Source organism: Cheilinus undulatus, linkage group 10 (genome assembly GCF_018320785.1).
Source record: "Cheilinus undulatus linkage group 10, ASM1832078v1, whole genome shotgun sequence".
Classification (NCBI taxonomy): Eukaryota; Metazoa; Chordata; class Actinopteri; order Labriformes; family Labridae; genus Cheilinus; species Cheilinus undulatus.
Window position 1 is genome coordinate 1,986,815 of NC_054874.1, and position 24,974 is coordinate 2,011,788.

The window sequence follows — 24,974 nt, forward strand, 5'->3', positions numbered from 1 at the left end:
CTGTGGTTAAAACGGGCAACAGAAGCAACAATATGCAGAAAGTGGCAAGAATTGGTTTAGAAGTGTCAAAGACAGGCAGAAAAAAGTGTTGGAAAGGGTTTTAAATAGACAAAAATGGGTTTTAAGTGGCAAAAATGTGCTAAAATCAGTGTTTAAAAGTGATTAAAAGGGTTAGCATTTTGTAAAATTGGTGTTAAGTGGCAACAGTGTTGTTTAAAAAATATTCTTAATTTTTTAAGGCATCTGGTGATCCCCTCTCAGTGTCTCGCGACCCCCAAGGGGGTCCAGACCCCAAGGTTAAGAACCACTGGTTTAAGGCATCATTTCCAATACAACTGGTGAAATATGAAATGATTTGGTTGTCTAAGGTTTTGAAAAAACTTGCAGAAAAATTCAGTGTTGAAGGTTTTCAGAATTCTAAGTGGCTATTTTACCATTTCTTGAACTTATTATCATAATAAAGGTAAAAATATGCATAAAATTTTGTCTGAGCCTGAGCAGGTATAAAAAACGGCTTGTATTTTTTCTGCAAAGATATGTAGAAAACTGGAAATCATTTATGTCTGAGAAAACTGGAACCAGTCTTCATTTTACATTTCTGCTCTTTATAGAAATGACAGAACTAGTTTAGTTTAGTTTAGTTTATTTATTTAGCACACATTAACAAAAAAAAAAAAAAAAAAAAGGTGCAAGGAGGGAACGAAGCCCAGTGGGCATGTACGAGAACTTCTGAGCAGTTTTCACGTACAAAATGCTGCAAGCAGCGCTGCATGATTTAGTAACAATGATTGCATTTAAACTAGACAATATTTAGATTCTAAATTACATGCATAAATGCTATCATATGTCTACCTGCTTGGTCATCTTACTGCTATAGTTGGTGGTGGTGTGTCTGTGTTTGTGCCCCGTTGTCCCACTAGTCCTTGATTCCTCTCAGAAGACTTCTTGGGTGTACTGGTTTGAAACTGGTGCCATAAAAATTATGAACATGGACAGATTTTCAACTAAATCAAAAAATTGTTGCACCTTCGTTTTCAGTATTCCCCAGCTCCTGTCTCCTGTACAACACAAATGTTCAGTCCACCATGATGCTGAAAAGACGGCCTCTCTCTCAAACAGAGCAGACTTCACCTCTAGGCAAAGGTAGGCGATTACCTGGAGCCCCTGAACATAATGAACTTAACCCTCTCTCCTGCACCACCTGGCCGTTTTGACTTGAAGCGGTTAACACAATCATTAAAGCATGAAATATTGAGTAAACGTTGTCATGTTGTAGGCTTATAGAAAGAGGAGAGTCTCGAGACTAACAAAGTCCAGCTGTGATGGCTCACAGATACACAGAGACAGAAACTAACCCTTTAGTGTGAGGAAAACAGAAAAAAAAACTCCTCCATCAAATACACCGCGTTCCACATTATTATGCAAATGATATTTTTCTCTGATTTTCCTAAATATTAATGCAAATGACAGTCAGAATATTTTTTAAGTCATCAGCCATTAGAGCATAATTCAAATGTTTTTGAACAAACTTTTGAACAAAAATTATTTTTTTAAAAATAAAAACCTCAAAATGCACTGTTCCACATTATTAAGCACAACAGAGTTTTAAAACATTTTATAGGTTTCAAAGAACTGAAAATGGTCATTTGTAGAAATTGCAGCATCAGGGGGTCATATTTACTGAAATCAAAGCTATTTCAATCAAAAACATCTTAACAGGCCAAGTTCCATGTTAACATAGGAGCCCTTCTTTGATATCACCTTCACTATTCTTGCATCCATTGAACGTGTGAGTTTTTGGAGAGTTTCTGCTTGAATTTCTTTGCAGGATGTCAGAATATCCTCCCAGAGCTGCTGTTTTGATATGAACTGCCTCCCACCCTCATAGATCTTTAGCTTGAGGATGCTCCAAAGGTTCTCAACAGGGTTAAAGGTCAGGGGAGGATGGGGGCCACACCATGAGTTTCTCTCCTTTTATGCCCATAGCAGCCAATGACACAGAAGGATTCTTGCAGCATGAGATGGAGCATTGTCATGCTTGAAGAAAATTTTGCTACAGAAGGCACGATTCTCTTTTTGTACCATGGAAGAAAGTGGTCAGTCAGAAACTCTATATACTTTGCCGAGGTCATTTTCACACTTTCAGGGACCCTAAAGGGGCCTATCAGCTCTCTCCTCATGATTCCGGCCCAAAACATGACTCCGCCCCCTCCTTGTTGACGTCCCGGCCTCATTGGGACATGGTGGCCATCCACCAACCATCCACTACTCCTCCATCTGGACCATCCAGGGTTGCACCGCACTCATCAGTCAACAAGACAGTTGGAAAATGAGTCTTCATGTATTTCTGGGCCCACTGCAACCGTTTCTGCTTGTGAGCATTGGTTAGGGGGGGCTGAATAGTAGGTTTATACACGACTGCAAGCCTCTGGAGGATCCTACACCTTGAGGTTGGTGGGACTCCAGAGGCACCAGCAGCTTCAAATACCTGTGTGCTGCTTTGTAATGGCATTTTAGCATCTGCTCTCTTAATCTGATGAATTTGTCTGTCAGAAACCTTCCTCATCATGCCTTTATCTGCACAAACCCGTCTGTGCTCTGAATCAGCCACAAATTTCTTCACAGTACGATGATCACACTTAAGTTTTCCTGAAATATTGAATGTTTTCTTTACTTGTCCAAGGCATTACACTATTTGACACTTTTCAGCAGAGAGATCCTTTTTCTTTCCCATATTGCTGAAACCTGTGGCCTGCTTAATAATGTGGAACATGTGGAACAGTGCATTTTGAGGTTTTAATTTTTAAAAAAATAATAGTTATCATTATGAAGTTTGTTCAAAAACATTTGAATTATACTCTAACTGTTGATGACTTGAAAAATATTATTACTGTCATTTGCATTGATATTTAGAAAATCAGAGAAAAACGTCGTTTGCATAATAATGTGGAACGCGGTGTAGTCAGAAAATCAGAACAAATCCTGGTAATCCTGGGACCACATGAAGGTAAGACCAGAACAAACAAGACTAGCATCTCTTGACCTCCACAAAGCACACCAACACAAAAAGTTTATCAATAAAAACTCTATAAAAAAACGCTGATTTTCTCCAATGCTACCTATTTTGTGTTTGGTTTCATTTTTCTTACACCTGACAGGGGCGGTGTATTTAAGAAAAATGTTCTGTGAATTTAAATGTAATTCTTCTTTATTCTTGTAGTTTGCTTTCTTTTGAACTTTTCATTATATTTTGACCCTGGTAGCTCAACAGATTTGGATTCTCTACAAATGGGTCAGTCTTGTTGTGCTGTCATGGGCGGAGCACCGGGGGGGGCAAGGGTACTGATTACCCGGGCCCACAGGGGTCCTTGGGAAGCCTGACTTTTTATTTATTTATTACTAGAAATTATTGTCACTATTGAATCAAAAGCAACTACATGAATTGGTCAACAGACTGAAATTTCTATCAGAGTGAAATAAAACACTGGGGGGCCTAATCCTCCCTTAGAAATGTCTAAATGGTATAGTCCGGCACTGGGAAATAATGCATGTGAATCTAACCATAGTAAAAATATTGCTCATTGGGAAAATATGTTTCAGAAATACATTTAAATGCATAGATAAGGCATGCAGAATCATTGACATCTTTTAAATCACTTCTTAAAACTCATTTTTATAGACTTTTATGTGATGTCATCTTCTTCTTATTTAGTTTTTATCTTCTCACAGATTCTTACCTATTTTATTTAAATTTCCTCTTAATCTCTCCTTTACTCCCTGTCAACCTCATTTTATTTCCTTGCCCCCTGGCTGTTTTTAATCGTTACTATCTTCCTCACTTTATTGCTTTTATGTCTTTATTGCTTCCCTTTTGTTTACCTCTGTTATAATATTTATCAGTTTTACTGCTTTTATAGTTTCAGAGCTTGTTTAACCTCGCTTTACTCTCTGTTTTTGCCCTCTTATTTACATTTTACTGCTTTTTCTTGTTTATCTCCTGTTTTGTTTTTACTCCTCCTCATTTCTCTTTTAATTTCTCACATTTTAATTCTGGTCCTCTCGGTCCCCGCCTGTGTAGCTGGGTTCCTGCAGTGCCTGGGTTCCTATCGTTTTATGGTACTGTTGTCTGTGTCTTGCCTGCATCCTGATGATGTTCATGATGTCTTAGTTGTGTAATATGGTTTTATGCCTGCGCTCTGATTGATGTCTGTGATGTCTTAGTTTGCACGGCACCACATGACGTCTAGGTTTTGCTGTGTATTGATGTTGATGAATTATTATCGCATCCATATTTTTGGTTAGTTTCTTTAAGTGTTTGGATTCTGTTGATGTTGTCTGCATGTCATGTTCTGTCTCTTGTCTTCTGTCTGGGTTTGTTGCTTTGTTCTTGCTTCTGAACCCATGTTTTTAAAAGTGCTATTCAAATAAAGTTATTATTATTATAGATATTTGCAAAAATGATGCAACCTTTGTTGCTTGGCTAGCTGGTTCACGAGGGGCATGTGTAATATTCTTTCTTGGGGCCCAAAATCCCTAGCCACGCCCCTGAATGCTGCAATTACATGAAACAATCTGATAAAATGTTAAGAGTCTGAGCTTTTAAATGTAAATGAGACATTAAGGAGCAGTGGTGGACTGGTGTCACATCACTGTGGCTGCAGAGAGATGCTGATGTAGGGGCAATAAAACATGAGATGAGATCAAGCTAAGAAATAAAACACACATTTGGGATCTTAGTTAATCACGATTAATGCAATTAGTCTCGATAGCCCTGTACCACCTTGAACTAAGAAATACTGACTTCCTGTTTGGATACAGACCTGCTTTTAGTTAGTAGAATGTTAGGATCTTCAGGTAGATCAAACATGATGATGATGAGAACTTAAAGAATTTGTAATTGATGAAAATGGGGCCATGCTTACCTGCCAAATCCACCCTTAGTGCACCCTATAGAGATGTGGACTGTGTTATCTCTTCAACAGGTTATTCTCCCATGACCCTGGTAATTCGCTAGGACTTCCAGAACATGATCAGGGTTGCGTCAGCCCTCCTTCCTGCAGGGTGCTGCCCTTAGACAGCTAACTTGCCACATTTCTGCCTTAATGCATCCTTAAATTTTCAACACAAAGAGGAGGCTGGAAGAAAGTCACAAAGGCACAAAACACACAACAGCATCTGTGTTCATGCTCATATAAAGTTTTCTACAATTCTGATGAAATTATAGTGTTCTTTTTACATTTTTTAATATTAGGACTTATTATACTAGGACTTCCTGCTCATGTGACTCCCCTCTATGACAGACAGGCTTCATCACTGCTGCCTCATCTTTAAACACTGCTGTTCTATGATTTAATAAAGCTGTTACAGCAGAGATATGCTGAATCCTTCCACCAGTCATTACCCTCGCCTCCTGCTGATGAAGACGTGACGAGGTCTGAGAGGCAGATGGGACGTGTAAAAGGGAAAATATGTCAAAGCAGCATGACCGTGCTCCATGGTGAGTTATATTAGGAGAGAAATACGATTGTGGATGAGGGTTTCTCTAAATGACGCACACACACATGGAGATTAATGGAACTTCAAACATGTTTTTCTTTGTAATGCATCGTTATAAAGCAGTGAATCTGTCAGCGAGGGGAATCAGTGCGCTCGGTCACCGGCCCTGAAATTATTACAGAAGCTCTGTGAGTCCTGTAGCGGTGGGCTGAGGGACATATGGAGGACAGATCAACGCCACGACTCTGGTAACAGGTGTTAGACTGCACAGTTAGGAGACGCTTTTACATGTTAGAAAATTCTGGTAACTGTGTAGAAAACTTCCATTTTAGCTTCTATCAGTCCTTTAATGTGAAGTGAGATTGTCTGATATGAAGCATCATAAACTCTCACCAAAGAATGCATGTTCACTCTAATCTCAGTTTAAAACCAGTCTGCTGTCTCTCCTGTGCCACAAAAACTACATAATTAGCTTGACCTTTACCTGTCTGCATAAAAATGCTGTAAATGCATGGCCATTAAACCCAAATGGACTAGGGCTGAACGATTTGTGAAAATAATCTAACTGCCATTTTCCCCTTAATATTGCGATTGCAATTTAATATATATATTTATTTTTAGGTTCCTCATCTTTATATTTTTCAATAAATGCAACCAATAAACCATTCTATTTTACAACCTACACAATTTTAGAAAAACTAGAACAAAAACATGTCAAACAATTATCTCATTGTGATTTTTTTTTTTTTTGGCTCATGCTGCAAATTGGATATCTATCGTTAAATTGAAGGGATGATCGTTTTTATGTCATCTTGTTTAAATGAGAAACAGTAAATGAACAGAGTTTCTATTCTAAAAAACTTGAACATTTGCATAATCTCCATAAAATACCTGGTCCAAAAAGAACACTGAGCTGCTATTTTGGCAGATTTCAAGTTCAAAAATATTGCACATTTTGTGACTTTTAAATTGCAGCAGGCAATATTGTGATTTTAACTAATTTGTGATTAATCGCCCACATGGGTGTAGCACAGGGGGGAAAAAGGGTACTGATTGGGAGAGGCCCTTGAGATGCATGTACGGAAGCCCATTTGGGTCAAATAAAGAAAAAAATGTGAAAGCACAGCAATTCTTGAAAAAAAAATTCTAACTCATAATTATGAAATAAAAGGTCATAATTAAAAGAGTAAAAAGTCATGATTAAGAGATTAAAAAGTCAGAAATATGAGATAGAAAGTCAAGACTATGACATTAAAAGTACTAATTGACTAAATGACTTTTTATCTCATAACTTTGACTGTATCTTTTAATTATGATGTTAAATCTCATTATTTGAAATTTTAATCTTATAATTATGACTTTGGATTTCTTGTCTTATTTCCTTACTTCCACATTTTTCTTTTTTTTATGGGCTTCCATATGCCTACAATGAAAAGTGTGTTTTTATTTAATTGTTCTTAATAGTTAGTGTCATTATTGCAGGGCTCATCAAGTACATTTGCACAAGGGCCAGATTTAGTCCTGACAGAGTCTCTGGGGGCCGGACTTCTGAATTAAGACAAATTCAATCAATATTTTCTTCCGATTAATATTTTATTTTATTAGTATTTTCTGTCAAATCCCAGGACATTTTTAGGTGTTACCAGTGAGATCTAACCCAATTTTTGCCACTTTTTGCTATTTTATGACTCTTTAACCCACTTTGTTGCCTTTTCACTGCTTTGCCATTGACCATTTTTGCACCATTTTGCTACTTTTAACCAATTTTTGATATTTTTTTGCCTTTTTTTTGTCTAACACATTTTTCGCTGTTCTTTAAATCACTTTTGTTGCCTATTTTATCTCTCCTTAACCCTTTTTTACCACTTATCATTACTTTTGTCACAGCTTTTGCCACTTTTAACCCATTTTTAAATACTTTTTGCCCCTTTTTTTCTCTTACACTAATGGTTTGCCACATTTTAACCTCTTTTCACCACTTTTCCTGTAAATTTTTGTCCCTTTGTGCCACTCCACAACCCATTTGGATGCTTATCGCCCACTCTCTAACCACTTTATCTGGTCATTCTTGCAAGTTTTAAAACATCTCTTTAAATATTTACTAAAAATGGCTGACAAGTGAATATCTGTTAAAACAGATCAAATGTAGTCATTCTAAAACTATTTGAATATTAATTGCTGTTTTAACAGCAGCAGACATTTAAAGGCAAAAGATTTTCTTAAAACCACATTTTCTTTTCATGCTTTTCTGAATTAATGATCTTCTGGGGGCCGGACAGGAAGCTTTGGGGGGCCTGATTTGGCCCCTGGGCTGCCAGTTGATGATCAGTGCATTATTGAATCAAAAGTGAATAAATGAATCGGTCAACAGACTGAAATTTGTATGAAATAGAGTAAAATACAATTCTGGGGGGCCCTCTCTTAAAAATGTCCAAATAGTTTGGTCCAGCTCTACAGAATAATGCAAGTAAATTTAATTTAGCCATAGTAATATAAATGGTCATAAATTGGAGAATTATGGTTAAAAAATACATCAAAATGCATATATATTTGTAAAAATGATGCAACATTTGTTGCTTCACTAGCTGGCTGAAGGGAGGCCCTGTGTAATATTCTTTCTGGGGGCCCTAAATCCCTACATCCCTAACTACGCCCCTGATTTCCCAGCCCTAAATGTACAGAGTCAGGAAGTAAAGCTTATTCACAGACAATATTCTACTCTGCCTCATCTCCTGCTTTAAATTCAGACTTTTTGTAATGTTTATTTTGAATGCTGATGTAATGAAAGTCACCTCTAAGGGTTTGATAAACTTTTATTTAAATGCTGTCTTGTTTTTTTTTTTTTCTGTGTGGCTGTAAGAGGATGCTAATTTGTTTAATCTGCACAGAGTAGGATGGCTACAGAAATCTGGTCTGTAAGAAGCTACAGCCTGTAGAAAGGAAACTGAGCTTGCAGCAGTGAAAACACAGGAAACCTGACTGTTAAAAGGCACAAAATGCTCCTTAAAACCACTGGAGGCTAACACCACAACTATCACCAAATACCTGACACACCTGACACAACCCAACTAGAAATGCAGAAATGTCCCTTTAATGTTTAATACCATTCCTCTCATAGAGACAGATGTACTGTGCAGTAACTTTAGAAATAAATCACTTTAGATCAAGCAACTCTGAGAGTCGTTGCTATGGAAATGATGCCTCGTCTCCTCCAGTCACAGTGGTGTGAACAGGTCAGAGTTGGTTTGAACTGGACTCTCATCCCTGAGGGGAAATCCAGTTTTTACTCTCTACTTCTTCTCACACACTCTTCACACACACACACACACACACACACACACCCCCACCCACCCCCCCCCCACACACACACACTAACCATGAATATACACACATGCACAACAGAGGGATGCCAGAGTGAAAGGTTGCACACGGAAGAGGGCAAGGGCACTTGGGGGTTTCGTACCTTGCTCAATGACACCATGGCAAAGTGAACCAGAGCCTCTCCAGCAACTGGACTCATTCCCATACAAAGACCCAGACTGGGATGCAATCCAAGTCCCAGTCAGTCCATAGACTGATCTTCTTCAGACCCAAAGTGCACAAAGTAATCCCTCATCTTCCCTGTCTTACCTGCAAATGCAGCTCTGCATGAGATAAACCCAGCTTTAAGGCCTAATCCTGTGACTTACAAGCCGATAAATGAAAAAGGTTTTGCTTCTATTTTCATTGGTTGCAATTATTTTTTTCTGCATATAAAGAGGGCTGCAGGGGTTACTCAGAGAAGGTCCCTGGTTCGCTCCCCGGTCAGGGCCTTTCTGTGCAGAGTTTGCATGTTCTCCCTGTGCATGAGTGGGTTCTCTCCAGGTACTCTGGCTTCCTCTCAACACCATAAACATTCTCAACAGGTTACTGATGACTCTAAATTGCCCATAGGTGTGAGTGTGAGTATGCCTAGTGGTCTCTATATGTCATCTCTGCAATCGTCTAGCGACCAGTCCAGGGTGTAACCTGCCTTTCACCTAAAAACAGCTGGGATAGGCTCCAGCCTCCTGTGACCCCGAGTAGGATAATCGGTGTAGAAAATGGATGGATGGATGCATATAAAGAGCCACATAGAAACATAAAATTTAAAAATGTGTTGGAAACGTCCAAAAAAAATATTTTCTCTCACGTTCAGCTCAGCTGTTTGTGATGCAGCTGGTCGAGAACGTTACTGGATGGATCCTCAGCCTGACACGTTTCTGTAACACTTAAAGGCCAGATCATTCAGACATCAGTCTTGGCTTGTGTTTAATGAGCTACTGAGATTTTCCTGAACTCTCCAAACCTTCCCGACCACATCTGAGCCAGACTCCTCCTGCTTCAAGAAGCCCGCTCTGCCTGTTTCTTGTTTCAGCAGCTTTCAGACTGCCAATCACAGCAGTCGCTCTAAATGTGCTCAGAATAATTAATGACAGGATTAATCTTTTATAAAACATGCACTACAGGCTTTGTTTCAAACGCTGCTGTCAGGCTGCATTCAGACACATTTCCCTGTTCTCTCTGTTTAAAATTTTACGATGACTCCTGTTAGAAAGACATCTTTAATTTGTTTGGAATCAGCTGAAAGGGAGGGATGTTACATCTATATTTAACTCTGCGGTGCCTCTGCTTGGACAAGCAAGCCGAGGCTAGCTTATTTTTTCAGGTGCTTGTACTTTAAAGAATGGTGAGCCACAACCTTGGAGATTTCCACTCTGCAGAGCTGCTCTCAAAGACTTCTGGGAAGGCAGAGTGTGTCGGCAGAGCGTTGGCGATGGATGATGATGTGACAATTAATCATGACATGGTCTGTTAATGCTGCAGGGTGGGGGGGTTCAGGATGTGGAGGATAGCCGTGTCCTTATAGTGTACGTGGATAAATACAGAATAATAACCGGCAGCTCATTAACGGCTGCAGGGTCACTGAGTTGGCTCTAAAAACCTGATGTTTATGCAGAAATCCTCCAACTCTCACATATTAATTTGATGTGTTTTAAACATTTCTATAGCCAAACAGAGTTCTGCATCGTAAAAATGATTTTTGGCTATTTGAAAACTGACTGCACTGATTTAAAGCTGCAGTGATTTTCACAGGATGAACCAGCGTGCTTTAACTGCTATGAAAACGACTGAGCAGAGTTCATTTTTGTACTCACGTTTCTGCAGTCATGTCTGTTATGATCGGTAGGATCTCTGGAGGATAGTCAGACTGTGGCCTGCAGAGGGAAAGCTTGTTGTAGTTGTAGAACAGAGTTTTAGTTATGATGAAGGGAGTTATGAACCGTTCCAATACCAGTCAGAAACTCTTCAGGTATCTGATAGAGAGCTGAAAACAACGGTTGGTTTGCAGTGTGAACTTATGGTGTGACAGTGATGGTAGGTATGCATCCAAATCTACAGAACAGCTTCACCAGAGGAAGAGTCCAGACCCGAATCCTGCTGAAAATCTGTGGAGTGACCTGAAAGGGCCGTGGCACAAATGTCCTTTCTATCTGAGAGATTCTGAGTCCTTCTGCAAGGAATTGTTGGTAAATTTCCCCCGAAAGGTTTCTCTGATACACTCTAACTTTGAACGGCTAAATGTGTTAGCTTACTATGGCTTGTTTGGTCGTTCACAAGTCTCTTAATGTGATATTTCTCAAACCATGCTGCATCTTTGATGGGACCAAACTTGGTCACATATTTGTTAACATGCAGTATTTGACCCATTTTTGTCTGTTATTCTCTGAACAGCATGACCAAAAACTGACACAATGAACCAAGCCTAACCCTAACACTCCTCTCCACATGGCTAACAGTAGTCTCTATCTATCCAACAAATTCCTCAAAGTTTGACTGTCATACCAAGATCATGAATATGTGATATGATATTTCAGTTTGGGATCTCTGCTTTTGTCTCTGCTGTTTGCAGATGTTGTGGTTCTGCTGGCTTCTTGGAACAGGCATTGGGACAGTTTGTGGCTAAGTGCAAAGCAGTTGGTAAACCGGAAAACGTCTGATTTCTCCCTCCAGTCGGGGAGTGAGTCTTTGCCCCAAGTGAAGGAGTTCAAGTATCTCAGAGTCTTGTTCACGAGTGAGGGTAGAATGGACCACGAGATGGACAGGCGGTTTGGTGCAGCGTTGGCAGTACAGCCGACCTTATACTGGATGGTGGTGGTGAAGAGGGAGCTCTCAGTTTATAGGTCGATCAATGTTCCAACCCTCACCTATGGTCATGAACTCTAATGACAGAAAGAATGAGATTGCAGGTTTAAGCGGTCAAAATGAGATTCCTCAGGAGGGTGTCTGGGCTCAGCCTTAGGTCGTTTTCACACCTGATAGTCCGGGGGATTCGGTCCATTTTGGAAAGGAAATTGCAACATTGTTGCACTTTCCTTTGGTTTGCGCTCACACTGCTCTTGATCAAACGGAGCAAACCATCCGTACACCTACAACCTCTGCCCGTTAGGGGCGCTGTCATCACGAACGGTGACCAAGAAGAAAAGAAGGCGTAGAAGAAGATGAAACCAGAAATCCATCTCTTTCTGCTGGTCTTTTCTTCCACATAAACAATGAAAAAACACAGAATTTACGCTGTCTTGGGGTTTCTACTTTTACATTGAGGTGTTACAAGCAGTCAGCGAGACGGTGAGCTGTCCAGCGTGTCATTCTTTACATTAGACGAAAAAATCAGCACCAACTACGGCGTGTTGCTATGGCTACACAGACACCAGGCGAGGTACCAACATGTATTTGGGTGTATTAAATCACATATAAATCCTTATACCATAATGCTTTATGCCACTTCCTGCCTTTGGTTCACAAGTTGGTCCGCTTTGCTTTCACACCTCAAACAAACCACACTAGGGTTTGTTTGGAAGTGGACCGAGACCTTCTGGTTTCAGCAGACCAGAGTCCGCTTGTTTGGTCCACACAGGTGTGAGCTTTCACACCACTCCAAGCGAACTGGACTATCTGGGACCAGAGTTTGTTTAGAGCAGACCAAACAGCTCTGGTGTGAATGCGCCTTAGAGACAGGGTGAGGAGCTCAGACATCTGAAGGGATCTGAAAGAAGTGCTGCTGCTCCTTCAACTCAAAAGGAACCAGTTGAGTTGGTTCAGGCATCTGATCAGGATGCCTCCTAGTATCCTCTTTGCGGAGGTGTCTAACTGGGATGAGACCACTGGGTAGACCCAGAACTCACTGGAGGGATTGTAAATCCCATCTGGCCTGAGAGCCAGGTACCTTCATTAGGTGTCTGCACTTTGATTAGATTTTACATGTTTGAATTTCTTTACTTACGTTCAATATCCATTTGAGAAAATTTCAGTTAAACATAGCAGGAGGTGTGTTGTCTTCTGCCTTCAGTTATCACTATAAGCTAGAGATGCAGAGTTCTACTTTAAGAAGTATAGAGTGTAAATGAATGGACAGTGCTGTGAAGTTTGACCATGTTTTCATAGTTGGACACATTTCCTGTTGGCTGTCTTCTACAGGAAGAAGGTCCTCAGTAATGATCTGAAGGGGATTAATCAGCATCTACCAGCTGAAGCAGACACACTCCTATCTGTAAATCAATTCTTCTGCTGGGGATGTACAAAGCTTCACCTCCTCCACCCCAGCCTCCTCCTGTATAGCATAAAGCTTGTTTCACCCTCATATTCAGACTGGTGCTACTATGGATAATTGCATTTGAACTAATCTTATTGTGTTCAACATGAATTGCCATAAACGTGTCTATCCATATTTCTATGTGCTCCCTGAAAGTCAAACATGCTGCTGAATAACCCAGGAAGCATCTTAAAGCAGAGCCTTCTCCACCAAGTAAAACTGTAGATCCATGTTGCAATAAAATGTTTGGGTGAATAGTCTAATCGAGCTATAACTGTTGACTGACTTCACTCTGCGTGTAAATAGAGAGTAAAGAAATACGAAGAGCCACAGACAGAGGCGAGCAGACAGACAGGAACAGAAGTGACTCAGGCAGACAGACAGAGGCTGAGAGCTGCGGTGTGGCAGCGTGTTTGTACAGCTGAAGTCAAGCTGAAGAAGCCCAGGCCCCTCTCTCACACTCCATTAGGCCCTAAGCTCCACGGAGGGCTGCACTCAACACATAAACAGGCTGCTGGAAAAGCTCGGGGACGTATGGGAGAGGCAGGGGGACGCCAGGCTGGACAGCAAGCAACAACAACTGCCTTTTCACATCAGGACAAAGCAGCCAGATTACTGGAGAGACTGCAGAGAGAGACAAGACCTGGAGACAGAGAGGCCTGGCAGGACAGCAGAGGGTTTACTCTACAGAGGTCTCTGACTCTCAGCTGCAACCCAACTAAAGGCAAAGACCAGGTTACACAGAAAGCTACAGTTCAAGAGATTTTGAAGTTTTCATATTTTGCTGAAAGTTAGGAGCATGTGTTTAAAATCTGAAGTTTCCAAGATCAGCCCTGATTTAATTCAGTCATTTGATAAATGACAGACGGTAGGGATGAACAGAGGAATATTACAGACATGAAAACTTTGTCATTCAACTTATAATAATGATTTAATTTCTTCTCATTTCCATTTTATTCAAACAGTAAACCGATCAGTCAGTATTTTAAACTGTATTTGTTTTGATATTTAGAAATATTAAAGTAAATGTGATAAATTTGTAAATCACAACAAACTAAAGTGATTAGGTCGGCATGTGACCATATTGTGAATATTATTGCCTATCATCATAATTAGGGAAGACGTGATTTATAGAGCTTTTTACATGATGAGCTGAAAAACGGAACCAGAGACTAAAAAAATGAACAGAGACCAGAATATTAAAGAAAGAAAGGATAGGTATGGAATAAAGCAAAATAATTTAACATTGTTGTAAAATAAAAAAGGATTTGAACATTATTCATCTAGTCGTATTGACTCAGCAGAAAGTTCAGATTAAGAGAAAAGTTTCTGTTCTGGACATTCACAGTCACAGTTCCCCTTCCTGAAGAGACTTTAGGATATAAAAATCTTAATGAGCTCATATCTCTGATGTTTTAGTGTTTCATTTGCAGCACATAACAACACAGAGAACGCACCAGGTGGTAGGTGGTAGATGCGAATTCACGTCACGTCCGTAACATCCGCCTGGGGAAAGTGCAGCCAGACTCCTTAATCACCACAGTTCTCCTTTCCTATCCTCTTACTCCCTCCTTTCCTCGACCCTGTGACGTTTCTTGTCGGCGTTAAGGAAAAGTAAATAGGAAAGGACTTAGGAGGTCATTTTTTGGACTTTTCAAATGGACCCCTCAAAGCATGTAGTTTAAAACAGTAGAAATATAAAAACTGTGACAAAAATGGTTTGAAATGCAAAATAGTGGAATTTCAAATGTGATAAAAAGGGTGTGATTAATCGCGATTAACTACAGAAATTTTAGGATTAATGGCAATTAAAATTTATTATCTTCTGACATCCCTAATTTATACCCATAATCAAAAAATCTTCCAAAAATCATTACAGAAAATGTAGGATAATGTTTCAGCGCAGCACCTATTCACTATCTGAAGGATTCAGTCCGCAACAAAATAAAAACTAGAATAATCCAGGAACTTTTTATCTTATTCTACCTTATGTATCATGATTAACAGTCCTGTGTAGAAGTTTTCGGCATGTTTGGGCTGAAGTATGGCGTGTAATGGTGAGTACGCCCACCTGAGGGCCCCATAGTGTGGGAAGGAGGATTGACACAACCCAGGTCATGCTCTGGATGTCTTTGTACATTACCAAGGAAATGTGGAAATAATCTGATGAGAACATAACAAAAACCACAGCTTCAGGGCGGAGTTATGGGTAGATGTGGCGCCTAAACATAGCCTGGGCAGTTGTTCTCAACCTTGGGGTCAGGACCCCATTAGGGGTCGCGAGACACTGAGAGGGGGTCGCCAGAGTACCTAAAAAAAAAACTAGGAATGTTTTATAAATAACACTGTTGCCACTTGACACCAATTTTAACCAATTTTCCCATCAATTTTAACACATTTTTGCCATTTAACACCTATTTCTGTCCATTTGAAACTCTTTCCACCACTTTTTTTCTGCCTGGTTTTGCCACTTTTAAACCATCAGATATGCCAATTTTTGCTAGTTTAATCAGTATCTGCCTATTTTCTCTTTCTTAGTTAACACTTTTTTTTGCCAGTTTTCAGCCACTTTGAACTCCCTTTTACCACTATTTATGCCCATTTTTCTCCACTTAAACCCATTTTTGCCATTGAGTTTGTTTGTTTTTTGCAATTTTTATGTAATTTTTGCCACTTCTGACCCATTTTGCTTCTTCTTTTAAAATCCAATTTCACCACATTTCCACCCGTTTTTCCTTTGACATACTTAGGCCATTTTAGCTTTTTTTTTAAACCCATTTTAATTTTTTTTTTCCAACAAAAGAGATTCACTTTTTTTAGGAAGGCTATTCACTACACAAATGATCAAAAAGATATTTATTTCTTTGATAAGAGTGGCTATTTTATCAGGTTAGATATAAATTATGGTTATCACAACTTAACTTTACAATGGATCATGATGTTGCTGACCTCCATGGGCCCCCAGTTTGGCTGGGCGGGTAGGAGGGTTGGCACAACCCCCTGGTTGTCGTGTGTATGTTCTGAACACCTGAAAACTGTTGGTGGTTGCTGGGCATATTACCAGGGGTGCAAAGGCCCGGACAAAAGAAATGCTGTTAAGCTCGACCTTGGCTGCTGAGCGACACATGCACATGTCAAATGTGTTGATACTGACTCTGGCCGCCCTCCCTCCTGGGTTGCGGAACATCAGGACCTGTGAAGAACCGTTAGCGCTCTACATGCCTAAAACTTCTGAACAGTACTGTATGTTTAGCATAAAGTATCTTTGGTGGACTAAACTCTTGAACACCACCACCATCACAGTCAGACTGTCTCATAAATATTCACTGATAGAGTCAGTGATATTTAATAAATGTTCTTCTGACGCGCCGGTAGTCGAGTGGTTAAGGCGCATGCCATGTACGCAGGCGACCCGGGTTCAAATCCGGCCCGTGGCACCATTTCCTGCATGTCTCTCCCCGCTCTCTTCCCTGTTTACAACTCTATCCACTGTCCTATCCAATAAAGACCAAAAATAAATCTTTTAAAAAAAAAATGTTTTTCTACATTTTTCTACCCAGGAATGTCCAGGTCTTCCTGTTGAAGCTACGTGACGGGATTTTTTGTCAGATCATTAAAAAAACACAGCCAACAGAGAAAAATGTCGTCCTCTGTGATTTCTTTTTAATTTGAACAGTCATATATAAGTGTAGGTTTCATTGGTTTATCTGAACGTTGATATTAGAAATATTAAATTCAGTAGAAGCCGCTGTCGGCCTGACAGGAAGAAGAGACGTTAAAAAACCTTCAGTGGAAATTTTTCTGCAAAAACAAGAGGTTTATGGGTTTTCTCGTAAATGAGCTAAAACATACAACAGCCCACATGATCCTTTTTACTGTGAGGATTAGGTTTCATGATGGGGCGCTCTAATTCTTGGTCTGGTTGCTCTGGGCCTGCAGGAGCCGGGCTGCAGCTGAACCAGAGCTCCACCCTGATGAGCTCCCCTGCTTCTGGGTCAAGTGATGAGGGGGAACAGATAAGTCCGGTTCAGTGCGGGGAGAGACTAAACACTCGCCGAGGGGAATGTCATTGTTTTGGAGATCTTTGGGAGGGTTTTTATGTACTCAGCTGCTTTCTGGCTGCTGCACAGCATCAGAGCTGGATCCCAGATCCACGCCGTTTACGGCTTTACTGAATAATCAGGTTTATGCCACACACGCCGAAACTCAGATAAGGGTTAACTTTGGCAGAGTCTGATGGGTGGCTGTAGGAGAAGATGCAGTATTGCATATATTTTTGTGTCATTTTAGTCTCTTTAGTTTCTTTTTTTGAAATACACAGAGAATAAATCTACAGTGGTTTCATTTTGACCTTCAGAAACAGATGGAGAGACTAAAAGAGGAAGGAAGATGCATGCACAGTAAAGGCCCATTTATGCTCAACGTTAAATACGACTCCAGATACGGACGGAGCCTTCTGTCCGTGCTCCGTGTTCATTTCATCTGTATTTCTGCACGTTTCCATAAAGCTTATGAATACGGGCCAAACGGAGCAGTACCACCAGAAACCATGGGGGCAGTGTTGCTGTCACTACTAGTGGTGGGCGATACTACAAAATTTAATATCGATTCGATACCAAGTAAATACAGGACCAGTATCACAGATACGGATACTCGATACCGATACTTTTTACTTCTAAAAGCAGCAGTACACATAATTATTAAACTAATATGAATAAGGCCAATGAAAACTCAAAAAGCATAATCTATCATTTATTTATCAGTCTTAATAAATAGAACTAATTCTTTTCCGAGTTATCTTTAACTATCAACTAAGTATTTGGGGTAAAACATTTCAAAGCAGGATGTTAACCTATAATATATATTTTTAGTAATATGGGACTTGTTTTTAGTGATTGTGTAGGCCCCACTGTACCTAATGGTTAGACTGTTTAAATTAGTTAATCAATCCGTGGACTATTCAATGTGTGGTTTGCGAAAATGCTGCAAACAACTTTCTAAACTTTTGGAAAAGGCAGTCAAATTACAGGTGAAAAACAAGTAAACAGTAATGAAGAGGAACAGATTAGAAGTACGCTCTCAAAGTCAGTTAAAATTAATCGCACATGCATCAGAGTCCGACACAGAACTTCTTTCTTTCCTGGTTTTTATGACTAACGGCACTAGCTGTGGCTTTGGCTCAATGAAAACACCATCAATGTCTTTAATAGGAAAGTGAGCAGTACAGATTAGACATGACTCTAACATCCTCTTCATGTGTTAGTTTTTATAACTTTGAGATAAAAACTTGTCTGTCTGCCTCACATCAGACCGCTATATACTGGCAGTCACATGTTAGCTCATTCAGCAACCAAAGAGAACTACCGTATCTACAGGAGGAAGTATTAAACTAGCTGTTACTCAAATTCAACATCATTTAGACTGCAGGACTTCATAAAATCTTGAGTCTGTCCGACTCAATTTTGAAGCCTCTGAGGGGTGAGCAGGTCTTCGAGGTGTGCCCCACACAGACACTCCTCTCTCTCTCTCTCCGTGACTCTCTGGTGTGACGAGGTAAAATAACTCGAAGCACAGATGAGTTTTGTTCGTATGGGACTACGTCGCTAATGTTTGCCGGTGTTTCGTGAAGCCGCTTTGACATGCTGTTATTGTTTAGAAGGGGGCGGGGTGAGGGACAAGTTGTGCCCCGCTTTAGTGTTCCCCCCAGAACATACTCCTGGATATACATTCCTCTTTCTAAAAAACCCACAGCATTTCAGTCAAAATCATTCAATTTCTGCGATTTCCGCATTAAATTGTAATTTCCGTTTTTATTTGCCAATTCCACGATTCCGTCCGCGATTCCATTAATGCAGAAATCATAGCACTCTTAATATGACAATGCTGGTCTCAGAAGTTAAAACATCCTGCAGAGTTTAGATTTCACGCACAAATGGCACTCTACCACAGCCTATGTGAAAGCCACGTGTCTGGTTTTTTTTTCATTTTTCCACATCACATGTTCACCCTGCTATCTGCGCTTTAGCACATCATTATTTCAAATGCACATAAAACATCATTAAACCTTTTAAAAAACAAAGAAACCCTAGCGATCAAGTTATTTAAACATTTTAAAACTTTAAAACGTCTCTTTAAAACACAACCAAGAAAAGTGTCACTGTCAGGATTCAGTGTAAAAAAGCGTGCTGGTGAGCTCTTTAACGTGAATTCGACCTCTCTCACTGCATCAACAGTCCTAAAATAAAACCTCCAAATTCTGCAGAGAGGATGGAGTGGGGCACAAATGCCCCCCCCCATGCTGCAGATACCAGCTACATCCAGCTAAACACTAAACTGGCAGCAGACATCGCTATCAGCTTCCTGCACAACTAAACCCTGCCTGTAGAAACCGCTTCAGTCTCCTCAAATGATTCTGATTGGTCAGAATTGTTTTCAGATCGGGCACAGTCATTTGACAGAAAACAATGATTTCAGACATCTGGCTGATCCACCTGCTTTGCAAAGTTAATTTGCACCATCCAAATGTGCTGTACTGTATTTGTGCTCTGCACTGACAGTAGCGGTCTGTCCGTCCGTCTATCCGTCCATGTGAAACCTCTGGCTGACTTTCTCCAGTGCTTGAAGACTGACTAAAGAGGAAACTCTAAGCCCTCCTTGTTTTCCAGTGCAGGAGTACTCAGAGGACCAAGGTGACAATGGTCAGTAGTTAAAAATCATAAACAGACCAAGTACCTCTTTCACCACACAGGGTATCACATTTTAATGCATTCCATTAGAGAACTGGCTCCCTCTCAATCTTGACTCACATGTCACATCTGCTTAAAAACACATATCTATCACTATCTATCAGGATACGGGGCCCGTATTAACACACCCTTAAAATCGGACAATTTGTTAAGGGTGTACGTGCAGCTGAAGGCACTTTTATTTTGCATTACAAGTCAAACAATGGCTCTTTGAGGCGTTTCTTGTATTGTAGTTGATGTGATAAATGTTGACCCTCTGACACGCCAAAATATGCTTTAAATGTGTGCTTAGCATGCGAGGTATGTGCGCCCGAGCTCCTCCACTTGTAGCATGAAGACACCTGAAACACCTGCACATGCCAGCTAATAAATCTGAGACCCAGCAGACGTGAAGCGATGTCTGTAAAGCTGGATGAAGATATCAGTGACCAGGCAGCTGAACCCGGAGCCGCTCCTCTCCTTAAATCCTCCACATCTCCTCTCCGGCACTTCCAGCTCTGAGGCCAGACGTGTGATGTGCCGCAGCGCTGTGACGAGGAGAGTGCCACTGGACTGTGACGGCCAAAGAGATGACTGTTTTCCAGCAGCGTTGGTGGAGTTTTTAGAGAGGACCACACAGGAGAAACGGGCTCCCCTCCACCGGCAGGCTGATGATTAAGCGAGACGCAGTGTATTTTTCCTACGGCTCCATAAAGACACAAGCTGGGAGAGCCGTAAAAAGACGGTGCGGAAAGACAATCGGCTGGAAATAAATAAAGACGAGTGGGAAAAGAGGGGGGAACACTTCTCTTCTCACCAATAAAATCTCTAAAACTGGCCACTGTCTGCATTTTTCTTGAAGCAATTATTTGTCCAAACGTCTCAGCTTGTTCGTCATTCTTTGTGAATGAGAAGTCCAAGAAACTGCAGAAAAACACCACGGAGAACTTTAATACAGCGCATAAAAGCTGAGGATCATGTTTTACAGGATTATGAGCCTTTCCTTAGATATTTCAGCCATGATAAAGTGTTGTGAGATATAATGCGCCCCTATGAGCTCGCTCCTTCCAGTTCTTCAGATTAATGGTCCGTGTTGGGAAAGTGTGCAGCGAGGCATAGAGCATAAATAAGGTCTTTAAGTAGGCAGCTATGGCGGCTGTGGGCTCAGTGGACGCCTCCGTCTGCACACAGACAAAGAGCGAGCTGTGATTTACTGGCCCTACATCACAGCTTACCTCCAACAGATAAAAGAGAGGAGAGAAGAATGCGGCCCATGTGATCTTCCTAAGTTACACAAACGCCGAGCGGCGTCAGTGGAAAAGTTTCACCTCAAAGCCACCCCACGACTCGGAGAAGTTTTACCCGGACAGTTTGAAGCGGCTTGTTTTCAGTGAAAGAGAAGGCCATAATTCGTGTGAAGAGGCTGCTTTGTGGCTCGGATGATGAAGCTGGGGTGGGTCAGAGACTAGCCTCAGATGTAACCCAATCTTAACCCGTATTCTTACTTTCAATTTCAGTGCAGCTGTGTCATTTAAGCTCGCTATAACAGAGAGACACGGTTTAGAACAGACAACACTCTGATATTAACTCACCTGCAGCAACAAGTCACAATCCTAGAGCAGCAATAGTTAAGCTAAAATCCCTCTCCTGTTATCTTTCAGTTATTCTTTTTAACGGCAGTAATATCCAGATTAGCATGTAAAGTCGATCTACAAGATAAGTCCTCAAATAAAGTCAGCAAAGGCCCGAGTACTGGTTGGTTGTTCGTCTACAGTGCAGATCAACTCATCTCAAACTAGATCAAAATTGCAATTTCAGCTGAAATTGCATGAAGATGCTGAGAGCTGAATTGTGGAAGAACTGCTGGAAACAGCCAAAAGCACAAAAATAGCTGAAAATAGCATAAAAATAGCATAAAATGTCATAAAAGTAGCTGAAAATAGCATTCAATAGCTCAAAAAAGGATAAAAATAGCTGAAAGTAGCCTAAAAAAGCTGAGCATAGCATAAAAATAGCTGATTTTGGCTTAAAAGTAGCTAAAAATTGCATTTAGTGGCTGAAAAAGCACAGAAACAGCTGAAAATAGCCATATTTAAAAAAATGATAAAAGTTAGAAATGAGAAAAGTCATAGCAGTCAAATGACAAAGAAACTGAATTTTTAAAAGTTCAAACAGTGTCGATACGACAAAGTATGAAGGAAGAGAGAGTCGGCACGGAAGAATAATGAGTAACAAAATGGCCGATGTGAATATCAATATTGTGGATGCTCTGCATCCCCACTAATGACATTAAATGTCATTATTTCCTGCTGGAATTTACTGTCTGCAAATGTTCTGAATGATGAGTTTGATTGTAGTTGGTTTGAACGATTACTGGCTGTTCTCTCTTTCAGTGTGCTGTTGTTTGACATTTACTGGTACAACTACTCGTTGTTTGTCTGTAATTTGACTGTGCTGCTGCTGCTGTTTTGGCCTGGACACTCTTGAAAAGACATTTTTAATCTCAATGAGGTTTTTCTCCTGGTCAAATAAAGGTTAAATATATAATCATTTACAAACCGCAACAGTTGCATTATTTTTTAAACTTAAAATGAGTCAAAATGCCAATTTATACTTACGTATTTTGCAGCAGAGATTTTATGCACAATATGTAAACATTAAGGAAAAACAAATCCTGCTTTACTTAGGTATGTTTTCCTTAAACAGAATGAGACTGGCATAAAAATGATCATCCCCTTCAATAAAGCAACTGATGTCAAATTTAGAATATGAGCCAAAATAATCACAGATATTTCTTTTAAATCATTCTAGTAAATTCTAATATTGTGTAGGTTTTAATATAGAAGGATTTATTGCTTGTTTTTACTGAAAAATATATATGATGAGAAATCTAAAAATAAATGCAGATTTAATGGGGAAAATAATTGCAATTGGATTATTTTTATGAATCGATTCACTCCACTCACATGCAAACAAGCCTAAATACAAATAGCAAGAGAGACACACCTGAGGGTTGTGTGATGTCTGTCCATGTATGTCTTTTAATTTCCTAATCTCTGTTTTAAATGCTTTTGTATTTGTTTTATGTTTTATTATGTGTTTTTTTATTTAATTGTAGAGGTTTTTATGGTGTTCTGCTTTTATATCAGGTATGAAATGATCAAGGTATGAAAACATGAGATATTTCAGGAAAACTTAAGTGTGATCATCGTACTGTGAAGAAATTTGTGGCTGATTCAGAGCACAGACGGGTTTGTGCAGATAAAGGCATGATGAGGAAGGTTTCTGACGGACAAATACATCAGATTAAGAGAGCAGATGCTAAAATGCCATTACAAAGCAGCAAACAGGTATTTGAAGCTGCTGGTGCCTCTGGAGTCCCACCAACCTCAAGGTGTAGGATCCTCCAGAGGCTTGCAGTCGTGTATAAACCTACTATTCAGCCCCCCTAACCAATGCTCACAAGCAGAAACGGTTGCAGTGGGCCCAGAAATACATGAAGACTCATTTTCAAACAGTCTTGTTGACTGATGAGCACAGTGCAACCTGGATGGTCCAGATGGAGGAGTAGTGGATGGTTTGTGGATGGCCACCATGTCCCAACAAGGCTGTGATGTTAGCAAGGAGGGGGCGGAGTCATGTTTTGGGCCGGAATCATGGGGAGAGAGCTGGTAGGCCCCTTGAGGGCAGCATTAATTTTGTTGACTAATTATTTTCGTTATAGTTTTCGTTAATAGCCTTTTTTCCCCTGACGAAAACGAGACAATAATGTTTGACAGAGACTTTATCCAATCAGACCTAATTTTGTCATGTAGAAAGTAGGGGCAAGTTAGGCATATATCCAATCACAGCTACTTTGGCTGTGTGTAAAGGTGGGATGAGATACGGGGGAGATCCAATCACAACTGCTTTTGCTGCAGGGTAAGCTGGGGAGAAATCCAATCAGTCAATTAAATTTACTGTCAATTTCGTCCTCTAAAATGTTGGGAAGTTTCGTCAACTAAAACTAGACTGAAACTAAAAAAAATTGGATGAGTAAATTATGACTAAAACTAAAAAATATTTTTGGCAAAAGACTGTAACTAAAACTAAATTAAAAAGTGCTGTCAAAATTAACACTGCTTTAGGGTCCCTGAAGGTGTGAAAATGACCTCGGCAAAGTATATAGAGTTTCTGACTGACCACTTTCTTTCATGGTACAAAAAGAAGAACAGTGCCTTCTGTAGCAAAATGATCTTCATGCATGACAATGCTTCATCTCATGCTGCAAAGAATCCCTCTGTGTCATTGGCTGCTATGGGCATAAAAGGAGAGAAACTCATGGTGTGGCCCCCATCCTCCCCTGACCTTTAACCCTGTTGAGAACCTTTGGAGCATCCTCAAGCTAAAGATCTATGAGGGTGGGAGGCAGTTCACATCAAAACAGCAGCTCTGGGAGGATATTCTGACATCCTGCAAAGAAATTCAAGCAGAAACTCTCCAAAAACTCACAAGTTCAATGGACGCAAGAATAGTGAAGGTGATATCAAAGAAGGGTTCCTATGTTAACATGGAACTTGGCCTGTTAAGATGTTTTTGATTGAAATAGCTTTGATTTCAGTAAATATGACCCCCTAATGCTGCAAAGTCAACAAATGACCATTTTCAGTTCTTTACAACCAATAAAATGTTTTAAAACTCTGTTGTGTATAATAATGTGGAACAGTGCATTTTGAGTTTTGTATTTTTGAAAAATAAAAAAATAAAAATATCAAAAGGAAGTTTGTTCAATCAAATCTGAATTATGCTCTAACAGCTGATGACTTAAAAAATCATTTGCATCGACTATTTAGAAAAATCACAGAAAAATATCGTTTGCATGATAATTTGGAACGTGGTGTATGTGAAACTCTTCATATGCCCTCGTTGTTAAACTGTGTTATCAGCTTCCTCACTGTGATGATGATGATAGATTAATTAGTTACACTGATCCATGAAAAGTGCATTTGAAACAGCTAATGAAGAGTTAAAGAATCATAAAATGTGAGGTGGCTGTAACATCTTGTTCTAACACGGGGATCTGGACACTGATGAGAGCCAAAGGCATACATGAACAGCCTGAATCTGTTGAATCTGAGATCCCTGAGAGGATATCGTTCTTC